The sequence below is a fragment of the Bos taurus genome, chromosome 3, assembly GCF_002263795.3.
Source record: "Bos taurus isolate L1 Dominette 01449 registration number 42190680 breed Hereford chromosome 3, ARS-UCD2.0, whole genome shotgun sequence".
Taxonomy (NCBI): domain Eukaryota; kingdom Metazoa; phylum Chordata; class Mammalia; order Artiodactyla; family Bovidae; genus Bos; species Bos taurus.
In genome coordinates, this window is record NC_037330.1 from 51007788 (window position 1) to 51030200 (window position 22413).

General features: G+C 40.4%; 1 protein-coding gene across 5 annotated transcripts in view; it reads right to left on the bottom strand.

Moving 5' to 3' along the window:
• RPAP2 (RNA polymerase II associated protein 2) overlaps positions 1–22413 on the bottom strand; it is a 127508-nt gene that overhangs the window by 13092 nt on the left and 92003 nt on the right. Inside the window, exon 13 of one of the 5 annotated variants that reach the window (XM_059884623.1) lies at positions 109–1093. The exons of 2 other annotated variants lie outside the window; for them this stretch is intronic. The gene's annotated coding sequence lies outside the window, so the exon portion shown is untranslated. Of the gene's footprint in view, positions 1–108; positions 1094–6424; positions 11002–14376; positions 15348–22413 lie in introns of those variants that run through there. 2 more of the 5 variants (XM_024989413.2, XM_059884622.1) reach the window with 2 other exon arrangements.

Consider the following 22413-nt stretch of genomic DNA (forward strand, 5'->3'; position numbering starts at 1 on the left):
GACACACCACTCCAGTACTCTTGCCTGGAAAATCCCATGGATGGAGGAGCCTGGTAGGCTGCAGTCCATGGGGTCGAGAAGAGTTGGACATGACTGCGTGACTTCACTTTCACTTTCATGCACTGGAGAAGGAAATGGCAACCCACTCCAGTGTTCTTGCCTGGAGAATCCCAGGAATGGGGGGTGGGGAGCCTGGTGGGCTGCCATCTATGGAGTCGCACAGAGTCGGACACGACTCAAGAGACTTAGCAGCAGCAGCAGCTACCAAAGAATGTAAGATTACTTAGTGAAATTGGGGAAGATGTGGGAATTAAACATGTTGGGGGCTATGAAGCACAGGGCTAGCTTGGCCTGGAGCCTCAGGGTGTCAGGAGAGAAAGAAGACCAAGGACAAGAAGAACTGATGGTGTGTTTAGGGCACTGGGTTATGTTTACTTCTACTGTGAGCAGTGCTGAGTAACAGAGACCTGAAAAACAGTGGGTTAAACAGAATAACATTTATTTCTGTCTTATATTAAAAAAAAGTCTATTGTAGGCAGTTCAGGCTCTATAGTACTCAGGAATCCAGACTGCTTCTAGCTTTACATTCTGCTGTCCTTCAGATGTGGCCCTCATCATTATGGTCTAAGATGAACTCCAGGCATCTCTAATCCATGTTCCAAGCAGGAGGATGAGGGATAGGGAGGAAGAGACAAAGGGCACATCTAGGGTGTATCTTAAAGAAATTTCCCAGAAGCTGCCAAACAACAATTCTGCTTATCCTGTTGGCTGGAACTAAGTTATATGTGGTCGTCTGCCTCCAAGAGATGTTGGGGAATATTTTTATTCAAGAGGAAAATTCTAAAGATTAAAAAGATTTATCCAAGTCAAGATTCTAAGGATTCCAGGATGAAGTCTGAGCTCAGAAACAGCTATCACTTACCCTGTCAGCTGCTGGAGACAGCCCTGGCTGCCCAGCAATACTGGGAATCCTGCTCGTCTAACATCCATTTTGATTTAAAATCTTTTGTGTTTGAGATAGATTTTTCTCTGTTGACAATGGGCTGGGTTTTGCCTGTTCATTAGGTGTGGAACTCCTGGCTTGTGGTAAATCCTGATTGGAAAACAATATAAACACGTTTCCTGGTAAATGTATAAATATATATAGATGTTGGTTGGTCCCCTCCCCTCCACCAACACACACCATGGAAGCAATTTGTAGCGATATAGACATGCTCAGCATCTGGCTCTCATAAAAGGTCTTGAGTGAGTCATGATTTTGTGCCAACAGAGGGGGTTTGTCTTGCTTGTGGAGAGAATTGTGTTTACCTCCTATTCGGCCCGTGAACCTCTCTATTGCTTTATGATGATCAGTCTGATTTGTGTGCAGAGAGACTGGTGAGATAAGAATTCGGGAAAGGAGAGCAAGAATAAGAGGAGGCTCCAGACAGCTATATACTCAAGGCAAAACTACAAGCTTTAGGGGGCTTGCTGTTTCTGCTTTTGAGGAACCAGCAAAAAAAAAAAAAAAAAGCAGTGGAAAGAGCCTCATTTTGTGAGTTAGGAGATGACCTCTACTTCTAAGTAGGCTTCTCAATCTTTGGAGTCTCAGTTTGTTCATCGGACAAGTGGGACCAGTAATGGCTGCCCTGTCCAGTTGAGAGAGAGAGAAAAGGGCAGCTCTTGCTTGAGTTGTGGAGAAAGCATCTGAAATATGCCATCTCATTTAATGCCCAAGACAGTCCCATGAGGGAGGTGGCATTAAACCATTCTTCAGCTGAAGCAACTGAGACATGGAGAGGCTAAGTGGTTTGTCCAAGGTCACAGATGTGTTGTAACTCAAACCCACATCTGTCTGGCTCCAAATTCTGTGTTCTTTTTATTACTTAATGCTGACACTTAAGTCACAGGACACATCCCAGTCTCCCCCTGGGGAGGGGAAAAGCTCAAAGTTGCTTCCCTGCTCCGAGGCCCGAAGTATCCCTGTGTCTTGTCATTACAGAAGTTCCAGCCAAGCCAAGTTCTGTTTCCTCAGGACTCTGCTCTTTGCTGTGGGAGCAGGTGGGTTGTTAATCTGATAAACGGCTTCCTGCTAAGGTGGGAAGGCGAGCTAAAGAGCTGCTGAATTGCCCTCCAGAGTTGTAGGTTTGACACTCCAGTTGCTTTGGCCCATGAAATTGCTCTAGGACTGTGATATGAAAGGATGAGAGCTTTGGGATCAGTCAACTCTGGGTAGGAGTCCTGGCTCTGAGTCTTGCTAACAGTGTGACCTTAAGTTGTCTGCCCTTCAGTTTCCTCATCAGTAAAATACGGATATGAGCTCACTAAAGGGTGGACATTGTGCCTATTAAATGAGCTAATGTGGGAAATGTGCCTGGCACCTTGTGCTGTGCATTGTAAAAGGCAGCTGAGCAGACCTCCACGAGAGCTATTTAGGCACTGAGTTGTTTTTGGGTCCGCTCTAGCTTAGACTATATAGGATAACTTAGTTGTTATCTGAGGCATTTATAGAGTGTTAGGTGTGCCATACCTGCCAGGGACAGTAAATGTACCAGGGACCTGTTCCAGCTCCCAGCCTGCTGACTCACAGGTCACCCTGATGTCATCAGTGAGTACTCTGGGCCTTTCCTGGGAGGCAGTAAGAAGGGTGCCTGGGTCCAGGCATGGAACTTGACAAAGGGCTCATTGGCTGTTTGCTTGGTAGGAAGCCTAAGGTACAGCTGTCCTGGGGATTGTGTCAGGTGTAGGCATAGAGTTCGTCCTTCTGGGCTTTCCAAATACTCCATGATTCAACCCCTTCCCATCCCATTGTACACTTCTATCCTGCTTGTTCCTCAACAGTCAACACTTCCACGAAGCTGGCAACTCATGAGTCTCCAAACACACAGAAACTCAGTCCCACTTCATTGGTTTGTCTGCAGTTGGATCCCTATGTTTTTACTTCTTAGCCATAGCTAGATCATCTCTAAAGCCCAGCGCTCATCTGCCTCCTCCAGAAAGCTTTCCTTAACTTCTACAGTGCATGCTGACCTTTCTCCTTGTGGATCTATTTTAGTGACTATGCATTAATTATGTCATTCATTAATTCATTCAATGCATTGGCAAGTCTTACCCATTGTATACGAAAAATACTTCCTAAATTCATTTAGTTCTGTCCATCTCTACTGCTTCCACCCTAGTCATCTCTTGCTTGAATTATTAAATATCCTTGTAACTGGTCTCCTTGCTCTTGCTCTTTGTTGTTGTTCAGTCACTTAGTTGTGTCTGACTCCTTGCAATCCCATGGACCGCAGCATGCCAGGCTTCCCTGTTCTTTACTATCTCCTACAGGTTGCTCAAACTCTTGTTCATCAAATCGATGATGCCATCCAACCATCTCATCCTCTGTTGTCCCCTTCTCCTTCTGCCCTCAATTTTTTCCAGCATCAGGGTCTTTTCCAATGAGTCAGTCTTCGCATCAGGTGGACAAAATATTGGAGCTTCAGCTTCAGCATTGGTCCTTCCAATGAATACTCAGGGTTGATTTCCTTTGGGATTGACTGGTTTGATTTCCTTTCATTCCAAGGGACTCTCATCTCCTTTCATCTCCAAGGGACTTTTGCTCTGCTTCTCTCCAGCTTTTTCATACTCTGTGGAGCATCCAGCAAACTTTTGTATAGATATATTAGCCCCTGTCATTCTTTTGCTTGCAGTCTTCTAGTAGCTTCCCAAACTCACCACAGCCCAGAAGGCTCTGCTAATCTGGCATTTGCGTGTTTTCCCAGCCTCTTCTCATCCTCTCATTTCTCTTGCTCATTCTGCTTCAGGCCCCTCAACCTTCTCTCTGTTCCCCCCAAAAGGCCAAACCACTACCACTGCCTTGGGTCCTTTTCTCTTTCTGGGTCTTCTGCCTAGTATGTTTTCAGTTCCTCAATGCCTGCTTCCTTCTCATTTCAGCATTCTTTTCAGCTGTGGCCTTCTTAGTGAGATTTTCCCGGAACACTCTATCTAAATTAGTTCCTGCTCTCTTCAAGTCACACTTTATTTCATTACACTATTTATTTTATATCATTCACATTTTATGAACTTAACCTGTTTTCTTTATATTGTCTGCTTCTTTCCAGTAGAGAGAAAGACAATACCCCTCTTTTTCACCACTGTAACCTCAGAGTTTAGAATAGCTTAACATGTACAAAACTAAAATATAGTTTAAAAATTTATTATATGGGTATTAAATATCATCTTTGTGTGAAGCACTGATAATCAATAAGTACTTCCATTGATTAGAGATATGAATGCCTATTCTTAAAACAGAGTTTCTCAAAGGTAGTCCACAAACTCTGGTGATCTGTCAAGGAGTTTGCAATTGATTTGATGGTTTTAGAGGAAAAACTGATGGGGCAATTCTGTTCACATACACTTAACTAATTTAAAATGTAAGATCAGTTAAAATTTCCATAGAATTTTTATTTGTTGCTGTTGTTCAGTCACTAAGTCATGTCCAACCTTTTGTTACTCCATGGACTGCAGCATGCCAGGCTCCTCTGTCCTCCATTGTCTTCCTGAATTTGTTCAAATTCATGTCCATTGGGTCAGTGACACTATCTAACCATCTCATCCTCTGCCATCCACTTCTCCTGCCCTCAATCTTTCCCAGCTTCAGAGTTTTTTCCAATGAGTTGGCTGTTTGCCTCAGGTGGCCAAAGTATAGGAGCTTCAGCGTCAGTCCTTCCAATGAATATTCAGAGTTGATTTCCTTTAGGATTGACTGGTTTGATCTCCCTGCTGTCGAAGGGACTCTCAAGTGTCTTCTCCATTATCACAATTCAAGAGCATCAATTCTTCAGTGCTCCACCTTGTTTTTGGTCCAGTTTTCACATGTGTACTTGACTACTGGAAAATCCACAGCTTTGACTATACAGACCTTTGTCAGCAAAGTGATGTCTCTGCTTTTAATATGCTGTCTAGGTTTGTCATAGCTTTCCTTCCAAGAAGCAAGCATCTTTTAATTCATGGCTGCAGTCACTGTCCGCAGTGATTGGGGAGCCCAAGAGAATAAAATCTATCATGGCTTCCACTTTTTCCCCTTCTATTTGCTGTGAAGTGATGGGAACAGATGCCATCATTTTAATGTATAGTTTTTTAATGTGTAGTCTTTTGAATGTTGACTTTAAACCAGCCTTTTCACTTTCCTCTTTCACTGTCATCAGGAGGCTCTTTAGTTCCTCTTTGCTTTCTGCCATTAGAGAGGTAATCTGCATATCTGAGGTTATTGATATTTTCCCAGAAATCTGGATTCCAGCTTGTGGTTCATCCAGACCGGCACCTGGCACTGCATAGAAGTTAAGCAGGGTGACAATATACAGCCTTGTTGTACTCCTTTCCAAATTTTGTACCACTCAGTTTTTCCATATCCAGTTCTAACTGTTGCTTCTTGACCCACATACAAGTTTCTCAGGAGACAGGTAAGGTGGTCTAGTATTCCCATCTCTTGAATTCTCCACAGGTTGTTGTGATCTACACAAGTCAAAGGCTTTAGCATAGTCAGTGAAGCAGAAGTAGATGTTTTTCTGGAACTCCCATGCTTTTTCCATGATCCAATAAATATTGGCAATTTGATCTGTGGTTCCTCTGCCTTTTCTAAACCCAGCTTGAACATCTGGAAGTTCTTGGTTCATGTACTGGTGTTGAAGCCTAGCTTGAAGGATTTTGAGCATAACCTTATTAGAATGTGAAGTGAGCAGGAAGTTCTGTTACCGTCTTTTTTTTTTTTTTTTGCCAGTAAACAACTTAGTCTTTTATTTGCCCAAGGCCAGCTGTTGCAGGCACTGAGGCCCCAGGATTTCCAGAAGGGATGGAGGGGTGGGGGTGCGCCATCCTGCCTCCCAGGTGCTGCCTGCCCCATCCTGCTTCCTGCAGGAGTGGGAGAGTAGATGAACTGCACACTTGTGTCATCAAGTATCTCCTCAATTTTATGTGTCGGTTGCTTGGTCGTGTTTGACTCTGTGACCCCATGGACTGTAGCCGGCAAGGTTCCTCTGTCCAAGGGATTCTCCAGGCAAGAGTACTAGAGTGGGTTGCCATGTTACCTTCTTAATTGTTTCTTTTTATTCACTGCAAGGACTGCATTGGTAGATAATTTCAGTTATCAACTATAGATTATTTGCGATAATGTGTTTCGTGTCAGGATAGTGTTAAAATTCTTAATTGTAAAAACCTGTATTTTTACTGTTACTATTGTGTTGCATTAAATTTGTCATGATACAAAAGTAGTTCATTGAACAGTAAAATTAATGATGAAATAGTGCAATAGAAAATAACTCTGTAAGTGTAAATGTTGAATAGGGCTACAGTTTGAATATACACCATGAATCTTTATGAGCTAGGGGACAAAATAATTTATAGGACTGTTGACTTGGCATCATAGCTGAAAATGAGAAGTTCAAATAAGAAATATAGTGCTGACTGTTTGAAAAGTGGACTTTATTGGATTTTATTGTAATGATCCCTAAGGGTATTGTTTCTTGTGATATGCTGTCCTATGGTGGCACAAAGCCATAAAACTTTGACATCTTTTTTTTTTCTTTTTTTTGGCAGTTCACTTGGCTTGTGGGACTCAGTTACCCACCCAGGGACTGATCCTGGGCAATGGCAGTGAAAGTCCAGAATCCTAACAACTAGGTACCAGGGAACGCCCCACAATTTTAAAACAAAGTATGGCTACCTCTCTGTTAAATCAAATGGTATTTTCCAGAGTAAGTGTAGGAAACTGATTAATTTTGCCAGTAAAGGTAGAGAGGAGACCAGAACTACAAAAATATTGTTCAAAATTGTACTTCTTAGAGCAAAATCATACAAGTTACATTGCCAAGACGACACCTGAATAACCAGCTTAAGCTTAGATAATGGTAAGTGTTGTGTTTGGAGAAAAAGCAGTATAAGCTTTGGGAACAGTTCTTTTTATCAGGAGATCCTTCTCAAAGTTAGTAAAGAAAATGACTATGACTCACACTTTGACTGTCCAGTGAAAAGCTGGAAACAGTTTTTATCCTTCTCACTGTTTTGGGATAATTATTAAAAAACTATTATGTCTTGTTTATAATTTTAAAAATTAAAGTGAATTTCTAGCTAACTGTGGTAGATTTAACTCATGTTTACTTTCCACTACTTCCTCAAAATTGTTAGTAAATGGATTTTTAAAAAAGGATAAGTGTACTTCTGCTTTAATCTATCATGGAGTAACAGGGATCACATTTACCCTGCCACTGTAAACAACCAGAAACTGCACAAAATGTATGCAACACCTGTTTTCTGATGTTGGACTAGAAGTAGTACAGGATTGTGATTCCTGAGGGAAGAGAGACAAATGAAGTGAGCTCTGTCGTCACCTAGGCTTTTACCTAGAGGTACATTCTGGATCATGGAGCAGGGTCTGGTGGGGGTCGCAAGTGTAGCACAGTGGTCTCACTGACTGGTGGGGACAGAGATTGGAGGTCAGGGAGGTTGACGTAGCTAAAAATTGTGAGGAAGAATTCCATGCAAGAGACAGTTATGCAGAAAAAGAGCTCCAGAAATGTTAAATCTTTTCTGAATACCAAGAAATAATACTAAGAAACAATGGTGAAAACCTTTCTAAATTTGATAAATATGCTAAGACAGTGATCTAAGAAGCTTGGTGAACCCCAAGCAGGATAAAACTGCAAACCCTGAAACTCACACTGAACCCCATCATAATCAAGTTGCTGAAAACCAATGATAGAGAAATCTTAAAAGCAGTTAGAGGGAAGAAAGACAGTATGCACAGAAAACCAAAGGTAAGGATCACTGTAGACTAAAGCTATGCAAGCCAGAGACAACAGAATGGCATCTTTAAGGTGCTAAAGAAAATGATAGCTTGGAAATATGTGAAAGCATTCTTCAAAAGTGAAGGCAAGGGAATTCCCTGGTGGCCCAGCAGTTATGACTCAGTGCTTTTGCTGCCGGGGCCCAAGTTCAATCCTTGGTTGGGCAACTAACATCCTACAGACCACATGGTCTGGCCAATAAAAACCCCAAACAAACAACAATAAAAACAAAACTGAAGGCAAAACAATAGTTTTTTTTCTAACAAATAAAGTTGAAATAATTTATGTTATTCAGGCAGAAGGAAAAAATCAGGTGGAAATGTGGATCTACACAAAGGAATGAAGAGTACTTGAAATGGCATAAATGTGAGTAAATATAAAAGACTATCTTCCTTCTCATTAAAATTTTTATTTAAAATACAATTGACTATTTAAAGCAAAAATTATATGCATGCCAGGGTTTAGATGATATATAGAAGTGAAATGTATGACAATAGTAGCACAGATGGAAGGGATGAGATGATAGTTATCAAGTTTATTATTAGGTTTTTACGTTATATTTCAAGTGATATTATTTGAAGGTGCAATGTGATAGATAAAATATGCAGATTTTAAACCCTAGAGCACTCACTTAAAAAAAAAAAAAGCAAAAACAAAACCCCAAACCAAAAAGGAAAAGCAGAGAACTATAGCTGATAAGGGAGAGGGCAATGGCACTCCACTCCAGTACTGTTGCCCGGAAAATCCCATGGATGGAGGAGCCTGGTAGGCTGCGGTCCATGGGGTCGCTAAGAGTCAGACACGACTGAGCGACTTCCCTTTCACTTTTCACTTTCATGCATTGGAGAAGGAAATGTCAACCCACTCCAGTGTTCTTGCCTGGAGAATCCCATGGGCAGAGAAGCCTGGTAGGCTGCAGTCCATGGGGTCACACAGAGTCGGACACGACTGAAGCAACTTAGCAGCAGCATAGCTGATAAATCAGTATTGGAGATAAATTGGAGTGCTAAAAATACTTAATATAAAATTAGGCAGGCAAAAAGGGAAAACAAAAAATAAAAAACAAATATGAAGATGATATACTTAAACCCAACCATATTAATTATTATCAAATATAAAGGTCTAAATACCCCAATTATAAGGCAGAGATAGACTTTTATCCAGTTAGGATAAAAAAACAAAACCCGACTGTGCTCTGTCTAGAGGGAATCTATCTTAAATATAAATACACAGGTAGATTAAAAGTAAAAGGATGGAAGTTATACCATGCAAACACCAATCAGAAAAAAGCTAGCATGACTATATTAATAGCAAAGGATATCTTAGAACAAGAAATTTCATATGGAATAAAGAAGGTCATCTCATAGTAGTTGAGAGTACAGTTCATCAGGAGGACATAACAGTTCTAAATGTGTGTACATCCAATAACAAAGCTTCAAAATACATGCAACAAAAACTGATAAAGAAATTAACAAACCGACTGTTATTGTTAGAGGTTTCAACATTCCTCCTTTAGTAAATAATAGGATAAACTGGCAATATCAGTAGGGATTTGGATGATGATGATAATACTATCAACCAACATGACCCAACTGACATTTACAGAACACTCTACTCAACAACAGCATTAGGCATGTTATGAATTAGAAAACAAGTCTCAATAAACGTAAAACATTACAATCATACAGAGTATGTTTTCTAATAAGAATGGAATTTAAAAGTATTAACAAAGAAATTTGGTACAAAAAAAAAAGCATATCTTTAAATAATGTAAGGATCAAATTAGAAATCACAAAAGAAATTTTAAAATACTTTGAATAAAGATGAAGAAACTTTTCAGAATTCATGGGATACAGCTTAGTAGATATGTATAGCTTAGAAAAGAAGAAAGTTCTCCAATCAGTGATTGAGGCTTTCACCTTAAGAAATTAGGAGAAAAGAAGCAATCTGAGTCCAAAGGAAGTGGAAGGAAGGAAATAATAAAAGTCAGAAAACAGAAAAAGGAAGGAAATTAATGAAATAAAAAATTTAGGTTTTTTTAAATCAATAAAGTTGCAACATTACATAGAATGATCAAGAAAAAAGACAAATTTCCAGTATCTATAAGAAAAAGAGAAAACACTACTAAAACCCTGTTAATTAAGGAGATAATAAAAAGATATTATGAATAACTGTGCAAATATGTTTGACAGCTTAGATGAAATGGAAAAATTCCTTGGAAGACAGTTTTCCAATACTGACTCAAGAAGAAACATTTCCGAATATCCATGTATCAATGAAAGTGATTAAATTCATATTAAGAAATGTTTTCACAAAGAAAACTCCTAGGCCCAGATGGTATTATTGGTGAATTCTGCCAAAAATTTAAGAGCTAATACCAATCCTTTAGCCCTGAAGAACTTTCAGAAAACAGAATTGGATAGTATACTTTCCAGTTCATTTTATGAGACTGATATTAAACCAGACAAAGAAAAAAATTATAAAGCAATGTCCCTTAGGAACAGGCAAAAATCTTTAACAAACTATTAAACAGCAATATATTATTAATAAAAGGTAAATATGTCATGATTCAGTAGGACTTATCCCAGGGATGCAAGGTTTTTAAGTATCAATAAGTATAATTTACATTAGCAGAAATAAAGAAAAAATATCTTTTAGATATGCATGAAAGCCTTTTGGCAAAACTCAACATCCATTATGAAAATCTTACAGTAAACTGAATACCATGGAACTTCTTCAACTTGATAAAGGTTTTCCATGAAAACCTACATTTTATTCTTAATAGTGAAAGACTATTTTCCCTCTAAGATCTAAGGATGAATGCTCTCACCACTGTCATTCCTTTTTTTTTTAATAGTCTATTTGTTTTTGGTTGAGCTGGGTCTTCATTGCTGCACGTGGCGCTTCCGCTAGCTGTGGAGCAAGGGCCGCTCTTTATTGTGGTGTACGGTTCTCACTGTGGTGGCTTCTCTTGTGAAGCACAGGCCCTAGGACACTGGCTGCAGTGGTTGCAGCCTGCAGCTTCAGCAGTTGTGGTTCTCTGGCTTAGCTGCTCCATGGCATATGAAATCTTCCCAGACCAGGGATTGAACCGGTGTCCCCTGCACTGGCGGGCAAATTCTTATCTACTGTACTGCCTGGCAAGTCCACCACTGCTCTTTTTTTTCACCACTTACTTTTTAATATTGTTGTGAAGATCCTATCCAGGGTGATAAGGCAAGACATAGAGATTGGCAAAGAAGAAATACTATTATTTACAGATGACATGGTTAACTCTGTAGAAAATTCTGATTCTATAGAAAAGCTGCTAGAACTAATGTAAAATTCACAAGATACAAGGTCAATATATAAAAATTATTTTTCTTTATACCAGCAATGAATAATTGGAGACGAAAACTTTAAAATACCACTTATCATAACATAAGGCTTCCCTGGTGGCTCAGGTGGAAAAGAATCCACTTGTGAGAGACATGGGTTGGGAAGATGTCCTGGAGAAGGGAATGGCAACCCACTCCTGGATTCCTGCATGGGAAATCGCATGTACAGAGCAGCCTGCCAGGCTACAGTCTGTGGGGTCACAAAGAGTCGGACAGGAGTGAGCGACTAACACTACAGTAACATAAAAAATACTTGGGTAGGGGTGAATACTCAGGTGGGGTGGTTGTGTGCATGTGGGGGTGGGGTATATGGGAACTCACTGTGCTTGGATTTTGCCATGAATCTAAAACTGCTCTAAAAACTAAAGTTTATTATTTCAAAAAAACACATGAAATATTCAGGGACACATTTTCCAAGATTTATGTGAGACTTGTATACTAAAAATTACAAAACACTGCTAAGATAAAGTAAAGGAGACCTAAATAAATGGAGAGGTATGACATGTTCATGAATCTGAAGACTTAATATTTCTGAGACATCCATTTCTCCAAACTGACCTGTAAATTCAATGCAATCATAATCAAGCTGATTCTAAAATTTCTAGTGTAATGCAAAAGTGCTAAAATGGCCAAAACAATTTTGAAAAGAACAGAGAAGGAAGTCTTACACTACTTAATTTGAAGACATACTATAAAGTTACAGTTATCAAGACATTCTTGGTACTGGCATAAAGATAGATTATATGGGTCAATAGAAGATAATGAGAGTTGTTAACAGACCCAAACATGTATAGTAAATTGACTTTTTTTTAAAAGATGGCTCTTTTTTCTTTCTTTTTTTAAAAAGATTATTTATTTATTTATGGCTGCGCTAGGACTTCGTTGCTGCACATGGGCTTTCTTCAGTTGCTGTGAGCAGGGGCTACTCTTTGTGGTGTGCGGGCTTCTTGTGTGGTGTAGCAACTAGTTGCGGAGTACTGGTTCTAGGTACGTGGGCTAGTTGTTGTGGAGTACAGGCTCTAGGTGTGCGGGCTTGAGTTGTTGCAGCACTCGGGCTCAGCAGTTGTGCTGCATGGGTTAGTTGCTTTGTGGCATGTGGAATCTTCCCGGACCAGGGATTGAACCTGTGTCCTCTGCATTGGCACCAGTGGTCCACTGGACCACCAGGAAGTTCTGTAGTCAGTGATTTTTGACAAAGTGTCTGAGGTATTTCAGTGGGGAAAAGGAAAATCTTTTCAAGAAATGACGCTGTATCAACTGGATAGCTATATGGAAACAACCTTATCCCTAACCTTCCACCATGCACAAAAAGTAACAGAAATGTAAAGAAAGTAAAGCTTAAATTATAAAGCTTTTATATAGAAGAAAACTTAAGAGAAAAAATTTCACAACTCTGGAGTAGGCAAATATTTCTTCAGTAGGATACAAAAACCACAAATGAAAATTTAAAGAATTTACCAAAATTTAAAGAACCTAGGTGAACTAGCCCAAGTAAGAAGCAAATGTACTTACAGAGGTGATGAAAGGAATGCCTCAGATAACTGTGCAGCAGAACTAGAGGCATCCTGTGCAGATTGGAACAGAAAGGCTCTGGGAAAGCTGAGTTCAAGGGATGGATAGACTTCTGATGTGTTTAAATAGGAGTGGAGATGAACAGGGTGGAGAGTTTGGTAATGGATTAGTGAAAGATGCATAAAAACTAAGAAAACTAAGACAAGTATTAATTCTAGTTACTAGTTGTAAAAGGAGGAATGAGAAACCATAGTGCATGGCCTGCCTGTAATAGCATTATAGGTGATAAAAATGTAAACACTGAATATTACTCTAATTAGAAATGATATTGAAAGGATGGAAGAGGGAAAATGTGGAGTGTCAGGTATGTGGTGGTTTCTAGTAGTGGTACAAGACTTACATCCTCATCTTCTATAAGCATGTTAGTTATCCAGAGTGGGAAGGCAGGGAAGGGAATGCAGAAGGTGGCTGTTTTTCATAATGTCTTGTAGAATATTTTGAGTTTCTTGAACTATGCATATGAACATGATTTGAAGCCTCATACTGCCACTTACTAATTGTGTGACTTTGATCGCTTAACCTCTCTGTGCCTCAGTTACATCTTTTGTTGAAAATTAGTGTAATACTTGTGCTTTCCTCAGAAAGTTGTTTTAGAGTGAACTAATTTAATCTATGCAAAATACTTGGGATAGTGTTTGGTACAAAGTAAGTGCTGTGAATTTTGTACAGCCTTTACTTTGAAAAGTATTACAATAAAAACAAAAATTGTGCTGAATCTTAAAAGCTTTTACCTGATGTTGTGGCCTCTGTGTATTTACCTAATATTGCTGATCTCTGTATCTTTAAGTCCTGTTAAATAAATAACCCTGTGAGGAATGTATTTTTATTATTTTCCATTTTCAAATAAGCTGAGGCTCAGAGAAGTTAACCACCTACCCATGATCAACGAGCTAGTTATTACCAATAGCCCCAGTGTTAGGATTTCAACTGGGCCAACCTGGCCACAAATCCCAGCCTTTTCCCATTTGCCTTCCAGGCTCACAGTTTACGGAATGTTTCACAACCCTGGCCACAAATCCCAGCCTTTTCCCATTTGCCTTCCAGGCTCACAGTTTACGGAATGTTTCACAACCCAAGGTAGGCCACAAGTTTCTGTGGGGGAGTGAGGGAGTGAACAGAGTACAGTCCTACATACCTCACAGAGAAACTGCACAGGGCATCATGGAACACACTCAGTGAGTAATCACAGATGGGGAGGCCTGGTCCATGGTGAGTGCTCAATAATATATGTTAAATGAATGCATGAGTGTGTAGGATTCTGAAGCCCTGGGTAGATTTCTTTTTTCTTAATATATATATTTCATTGAAGTATAGTTGACTTACAGTGTTTCAGGTACACAGCAAGGTGATTCAGGTATACATATACACATATATTATTTTTGAAATTATTTTCCACTATAGGCTATTACAAGATACTGACTATAGTTCCCAATGCTATACACAGCATATGTTGCATATCTATTTTTTAATTATAAATCTAGCATTCTATTCATATTAAGTCAAACAAATGAAATAAAAATGTCATAAAGTTTTTAGTTAGGCAAAAATGCATATATTTTCTAAAATATATATATTATACATATTACATATATATATATAAGCTTTTCTACTATGTTTGATAAGGAACAAGAAGAAAAAAAAAGATGGAGAAATTGGAAAACATAAACTAAATGAATTGGGAGCACTGAATATGAAATAGAAAAAGTGAAACAAACTAGATAAAAGTAAAAGATAATCGTATAGTCCAGTTGTTTTTGAACATGAATACTCATCAGAAACATAGCTGGTGCTCTGGAGAAAAAAAAAATGCCAATACCTGGGCATTTGCATTTTTCAGAAAATTTCAAGATAATTCTGATATGCATCCGGGTCTTAAAAAGTGATTACAGGTTTTTCTGTTAAATCCTAGTTTTGGTGATACAGAATTCTATTACTTTTCTTTTGACCAGTGGTATTGAGTAATAGTTACATAATCACAATAGTAAAAGATATTTATCAGTTTTTACAATGAATAGTGAAGTCGCTCAGTCGTGTCCGACTCTTTGCGACCCCGAGGACCGTAGCCTACCAGGCTTCTCCGTCCATGGGATTCTCCAGGCAAGAATACTGGAGTGGGTTACCATTTCCTTCTCCAGGATGTTCCTGACCCAGGGATCAAACCCGGGTATCCCACGTTGGAGGCAGACGCTTTAACCTCTGAGCCACCAGGGAAGCCCCACAATCAATAGCCAGACAGAAAATAAAAGATAATTCCAATTGCAAGCCATAATGGGAACATGATTAACTTAACAATATAAAATAATTACATAGAATTTGGGGGGTGTCAAACAGAGTGATGTGGTAAGTGGAAGTGCTTACATGCACAGGTTTTCATCTGCTGGGCAGATTTTAAAGTGCTCCTCAGATGACCCTATATGCGAGACAGCAAAAGAGACAAAGATGTAAAGAACAGACTTTTGGACTCTGGGAGAAGGCAAGAGTGGGATGATTTGAGAGAACAGCATTGAAACATGTATATTACCACATGTGAAATAGATCGCCAGTCCAGGTCCGATGCATGAGACAGGGCACTCAGGGCTGGTGCACTGGGATGACCCTGAGTGATAGGATGGGGAGGAAGGTTCAGGATGGGGGACACATGTACATCCATGGCTGATTCATGTCAATGTATGGCAAAAACCACAATAATATTGTAAAGTAATTAGCTTCCAGTTAAAATTAATTAAAACAAAGTGCTCCTCAGGAATGCAGGCTGTGGCGGGGGGTGGGGTGGTGGTGGTGGTGGTGAGGAAACAGTTTCAGGGGAGACTCTAAAGCTCCACGCTGCTCTGTCAGGCCTGCCCACCCCCATCCCAGGGCATGAAGCTGAACAAGCTGAAGACTGAGTGTGACATTTATCCAGGCAGATAATTCCATATACTCCTAAAAAATAAATTAACCCAGAATTTTAATTTGGGGTCCTCATAGTAATGCTAACTTATTTCTCCCACTCCTCCCACCCAGATGTCCCAGAACCTTACTTCTCTCACCAACATGAGCGAGCTCACTTTCTTGGCATTTCACTTTTCACAAAAAAACTCAAGGCTTTAATCACAGAAAGAACAAAGTTGTGACATGTGTGTTTGCTGGTTTGTTGAGTTGAAACTCTCAGAAATGGGTTAGAAAGATCTTCAGCAAATGCTTCTTCCACTTAGTAAATATTCCTTCTCTGTCCTAGAGGTCTTCCCTGAGAAATTTCTAATGCAACTGAGCTGTTTTCCCAAACTCTAGAAAACCAAGGACTGCTGGGTGGCCCTATGATCTTTTAACCTCTAACCAAGCCTGGATGCTTCAAACAAAAATTTCTGAGCCTTAAAACCAAATTGTTCTGACTCAAATCCAAACCCTGTCTACAAGTTCAGCTCTCTTTGTGGCAGTGACCCTTGTTCTAAAACGGAAGTGGGGGTGGAGGTGGAGGAATCTCAGTTTAGCTCACCCAGACAGGGCGGCTGCCCTGATCCCAGGTGGGTTTTGATTAAGAGAGTCCTGTTTTGTGCTCCTCTCTCTCTCTTCAAAGCTCATTGAACTTTTTTGTTGCCATAGACTATGAGTTTGAAACCTGGTTTCTAGCAATCTCTCTGCTAAAAGTGGCTTGAACTTGTGTCAACTCTGGGTCTTAGTCTGTGCTTTCTTATAGTCAGGGATTTAGACCAGCCCAGTGCTTATCAACCCACTCCAGTATTCTTGCCTGGAGAATCCGGGGACAGAGGAGCCTGGTGGGCTGGGGTCTATGGGGTCGCACAGAGTCAGACATGACTGAAGGTGACTTAGCAGCAGCAGCAGCGCTTTTCATATCCTTTCCCAGAGTTTCAAGACTCTTGCAAAGGAAATCTATCTGGATGCCGATACAGAAAAGAGGTAGAGTTGCTTGACTTCTGAAGGTGGACTCTCTCCCCTACCATGTGGCCATATTGAATACAGTTTTAAAATTCAGTTTTAATTTTTCCCCCGAAAGATGGATAATATGTTAATAGGATAATGGGAGAAAGAAAATAAAGAGGTAAGAATGTGGGAGGGAGGGAGTTAACAAATCACTGGCTATGCTTTCCATATAAAAAAATGGAGATAGGTAGTATAATAGAAGATATTAGTATACTGTTTCTCTGAAATGTCTTACAAATTATGATATGAAATTTTATTGTTGTTTGTATGCCAACTCGAATAACATTATAGTTAAGTGAACACTGTCTTGGCTGTATGACTCTAGCAGGTCAGGGCTCGGATGGGTATCCATCCAGGGACCTGGCTTTTCCTGCCCATCTAAATAATAAAAGTTTTCACTGCTACAGCACTTCAATTTATGCTGTCTTACTTTTGTGATAGGCTCTGTGAGCTTGGTTGAGTCAAGGGTCACCCAGAAAATAACCAGCTTCCACTTTCTTTAATTATGCAAACTAGAGCTAGGCGACTGAGATCTTGCCTTTGGTCTGCAAGACACAGGGAGTTTTGCAAGCCCTAGGGGAGTGCAGAATTTCCTGAAGATGTTGCAAGGTGGCTGACTTTCTTCTGAAGTCATGCAATATTCTCCTTTGCTTTAGTTATGAGTGCAGAGGTGCTGGGAAGCAAACTGAAAACTAGCACCTTGACCAGGCTTTTCTCCATAGGTCCACCAGAGGCGAGGCAGGCTCATTGAGAGCGAAGAGCTTGGTGCCACTGCTTTCAGCTAAGGTACTGTGACCCAGTTCCACCTCAGAGGCCCCCAGGAGCCTGTTTAAACCTCATTCAGCCCTTTCTAGGCACATTTCAGATGAAAGTCACCCCTGCTCCTCACTCCACCTTCAGCCCAACAGAGGTGGCCTTCTAGACATCCTTCCTCCTTTTTTTCTGCCAGGCTTATAATGTGAAACTCTTGAAGATTTTCAAACTTCTAAGTGGTATCACTTTCCTTGAGTTTAGGTAAATCTTTATAGAGAATGGATCCTGTTCCCTAATGAGTAGGAAGATTACCTAGTATTTGGACATGACCATAAGCAGAAGATGCTAAATAATACCTTATAGAGATTCCACTAAAATATTAAGCCTAGTGAGGATTTTAAGTGTTTGAGTATACGAAGGGAAGGGAATTATTCAAATGGAAAGATTTTTTTTTTTAAAGTCACCATTGCCTGAATATAACAGCATATGGGCTAGTTGCTGAAGTACTTAAATAGAAAGTGAAACTGAATCATACTGTTTACTTTTCAGAGTAAAAGCTATTGAGAATAAAAATTTTCCCTGAAAGAGCAACAGGGATTTTGTAAAATATTCCTTTCTGTTCTTTGAAATTCAGAGTTCATATGAAAACCTGGGGGTTATGCCTTATTGAAGTAACACTTCAATAATGAAGAATGCCACATGGGGTGAAGGAGTAGTGTTCTGGAGAGAAGACCAGTGTGTGCTCTGAGTCAGCAGAGCACATGACTGAACTACAGATGGGGTCAGACACCCAAGGCCTAGGGAAGCAGCTGCTAAATCTTGTATCAGTTGAGAGCTTAGTAAATGGCAATACCAGTGTTTAGAGAGGTCTCACAATGCATTTTAGAGTTAGCTTAGGTGAGCTGGAACTCAGTGTGTATCGAAGGGCCTAGAGAGAGTACAGGAAAAGTTAGGCAAAGAATAGATATATAAGGGCAAAAAAAGGATCTTTATTAAGAAAATTCATTTTTAAGTTTTTCATTTTAGGGTGGTTTGCTCACTTTCCCTCCTGTGTGCTTGAAAATAAATTACTGCCCCAATAAAGTTCTAATTCATTTAGCCTGGATGGGTCATGGTGGAGAGTTCTGACAAAACATGGTCCACTGGAGAGTGAATGGCAAACCACTTCAGTATTCTTGCCTAGAGAACCCCATGAACAGTATGAAAAAGCAAAAAGCTATGACACTGAAAAATGAACTCCCCAGGTTGGTAGATGTCCAATATGCTACTGGAGAAGAGTAGAGAAATAACTCCAGAAAGAATGAAGACACGGAGCAAAAGCAAAAACACCACCCAGCTGTGGATGTGATGGGTGATGGAAACAAGGTCCGATGCTGTAAAGAGCAATACTGCATAGGAACCTGGAATGTTAGTTCCACGAATCAAGGCAAATTAGAAGTTGTCAAACAAGATGGCAAGACTGAACATCAACATTTTAGGAATCAGTGAACTAAAATGGTCTGGAATGGGTGAATTTAACTCAGATGACCATTATATATTTACTACTGTGGGCAAGAATCCCTTAGAAGAAATGGAGTAGCCATCATACTCAACAAAAGAGTCTGAAATGCAGTAGTCAGATGCAATCTCAAAAACGACAGAATGATCTCTGTTTCCAAGGCAAATCATTCAATATCACAGCAATCCAAGTCTATGGCTGGACCAGTAATGCTGAAGAAGTTAAGTTGAATGGTTCTATGAAGACCTACAAGACCTTCTAGACTAACACCCAAAAATTTGTCCTCTTAATTATAGGGAACTGGAATGCAAAAGTAGGAAGTCAAGTTACCTGGACTAACAGGCAAATTTGGCCTTGGAGTACAAAAAGAAGCAGGTCAAAGGCTGATAGAGTTTTGCCAAGAGAACGCACTGGTCATAGCACACACCCTCTTCCAACAACACAAGAGAAGACTCTACACATGGACATCACCAGATGGTCAATACCAAAATCAGATTGATTATATTCTCTGCAGCCAAAGATGGAGAAGCTCTATACAGTCAGCAAAAACAAGACCAGGAGCTGACTGTGGCTTAGATCATGAACTGCTTATTGCCAAATTCAGACTTAAATTGAAGAAAGTAGGACAATCACTAGGCCATTCAGGTATGACCTAAATTAAATCCCTTATGATTATACAGTGGAAATGACAAATAGATTCAAGGGATTAGATCTGACAAGAGTGCCTGAAGAACTATAAATAGAGGTTCGTGACATTGTACAGGAGGCAGTGATCAAGACCATCCCCAAGAAAAAGAAACACAAATGAAAAAGGGAAAATGGTTGTCTGATGAGGCCTTAACAAATAACTAAGAGAAGAAGAGAAGCGAAAGGCAAAGGAGAAAAGAAAGATATACCCATTTGAATGCAGAGTTCAAAGAATAGCAAGGAGAGATAAGAAAGCCTTTCTCAGTGATCAATGCAAAGATATAGAGGAAAACAATAGAATGGGAAAGACTAGAGATGTCTTCAAGAAAATTAGAGATACCAGGGGAACATTTCATGCAAAGATGAGCACAATAAAGGACAGAAATGGTATGGACCTAACAGAAGCAGAAGTTATTAAGGAGATGTAGCAAGAATACACAGAACTATACTAAAAGACTCTGATGCTGGGAGGGGTTGGGGGCAAGAGAAGAAGGGGACAACAGAGGATGAGATGGCTGGATGGCATCACTGACTCGATGGACATGAGTCTGAGTGAACTCCGGGAGTTGGTGATGGACAGGGTGGCCTGGAGTGCTGCGATTCATGGGGTCACAAAGAGTTGGACACAACTGAGCGACCTGATCTGATCTGATCTGATCCAAAAAAGATCTTCATGACGCAGATAACTATGATAGTATGATTACTCACCTAGAGCCAGACATCCTGGAATGCGAAGTCAAGTGGGCCTTAGGAAGCATCACTACAAACAAAGCTAGTGGAGGTCATGGAATTCCAGTTGAGCTATTCCAAATCCTAAAAGATGATGCTGTGAAAGTGCTGCACTCAATATGCCAGCAAATCTGGAAAACTCAGCAGTGGCCACGGGACTGGAAAAGGTCAGTTTTCATTCTAATCCTAAAGAAAGGCAATGCCAAAGAATGTTCAAACTAGCGCACAACTGCACTCACCTCACACGCTAAACAAAGTAATGCTCAAAATTCTCCAAGCCAGGCTTCAACAGTAGGTGAACCGTGAACTTCCAGATGTTCAAGCTGGATTTAGAAAAGGCTGAGGAACCAGAGATCAAATTGCCAACATCCGCTGGATCATCAAAAAAGCAAGAGTTTCAGAAAAACATCTATTTCAGCTTTATTGACTATGCCAAACCTTTGACTGTGTGGATCACAACAAACTGGAAAATTCTTCAAGAGATGGGAATACCAGACCGCCTGACCTGCTTCCTGAGAAATCTGTATTCAGGTCAAGAAGCAACAGTTAGAACTGGACATGAAACAACAGACTGGTTCCAAATCAGGAAAGGAATACATCAAGGGTGTATTTTATCAATCTGCTTATTTAACTTATATGCAGAGTACATCATGGGAAATGCCAGGCTGGATGAAGCACAAGTTGGGATCAAGATTGCCAGGAGAAATACCAATAACCTCAGGTATACAAATGAGCACACTCATGGCAGAAAGCGAAGGAGAACTGAACAGCCTCTTGATGAAAGTGAAAGAGGAGTGAAAAAATTGGCTTCAGTTCAGTTCAGTCGCCTAGTCGTGTCCGACTCGTTGCGACCCCATGAACTGCAGCACACCAGGCCTCCCTGTCCATCACCAACTCCTGGAGTTCACTCAAACTCATGTCCATCGAGTCAGTGATGCCATCCAGCTGTCTCATCCTCTGTCGTCCCCTTCTCCTCCTGCCCCCAATCCCTCCCAGAATCAGAGTCTTTTCTAATGAGTCAGCTCTTCCCATGAGGTGGCCAAAGTACTGGAGTTTCAGCTTTAGCATCATTCCTTTCAAAGAACACCCAGGGCTGATCTCCTTCAGAATGGACTGGTTGGATCTCCTTGCAGTCCATGGGACTCTCAAGAGTCTTCTCCAACACCACAGTTCAAAAGTATCAATTCTTTGGCACTCAGCTTTCTTCACAGTCCAACTCTCACATCCATACATGACTACTGGAAAAACCATAGCCTTGATTAGACCTAAAGCTCAACATTCAGAAAACTAAGATCGTAGCATCTGGTCCCCTTCAGCTCAGTTCAGTTCAGTCGCTCATTCGTGTCCGACTCTTTGTGACCCCACGAATTGCAGCACGCCAGGCCACCCTCTCCATCACCAACTCCTGGAGTTCACTCAAACTCATGTCCATCGAGTTGTGATGTCATCCAGCCATCTCATCCTCTGTTGTCCCCTTCTCCTCCTGCCCCCAGTCCCTCCCAGCATCAGGGTCTTTTCCAATGAGTCAACTCTTTGCATGAGGTGGCCAAAGTTTTGGAGTTTCAGCTTTTGCATCAGTCCTTCCAATGAACACCCAGGACTGATCTCCTTTAGAATGGACTGGTTGGATCTCCTTGCAGTCCAGGGGACTCTCAAGAGTCTTCTCCAACACTACAGTTCAAAAGCATCAATTCTTCGGTGCTCAGCTTTCTTCACAGTCCAACTCTCACATCCATACATGACCACTGGAAAAACCAGACTAGACTGACTTGGTTTAGTCAAAAAACTTGACTAGATGGACCTTTGTTGGCAAAGTAGTCTCTGCTTTTGAATATGCTATCTAGGTTGGTCATAACTTTCCTTCCAAGGAGTAAGCGTCTTTTAATTTCATGGCTGCAGTCACCATCTGCAGTGATTTTGGAGCCCAGAAAAATAAAGTCTGACAGTTTCCACTGTTTCCCCATCTATTTCCCATGAAGTGATGGGACCAGATGCCATGATCTTAGTTTTCTGAATGTTGAGCTTTAAGCCAACTTTTTCACTCTCTTTCACTTTCATCAAGAGGCTTTTTAGT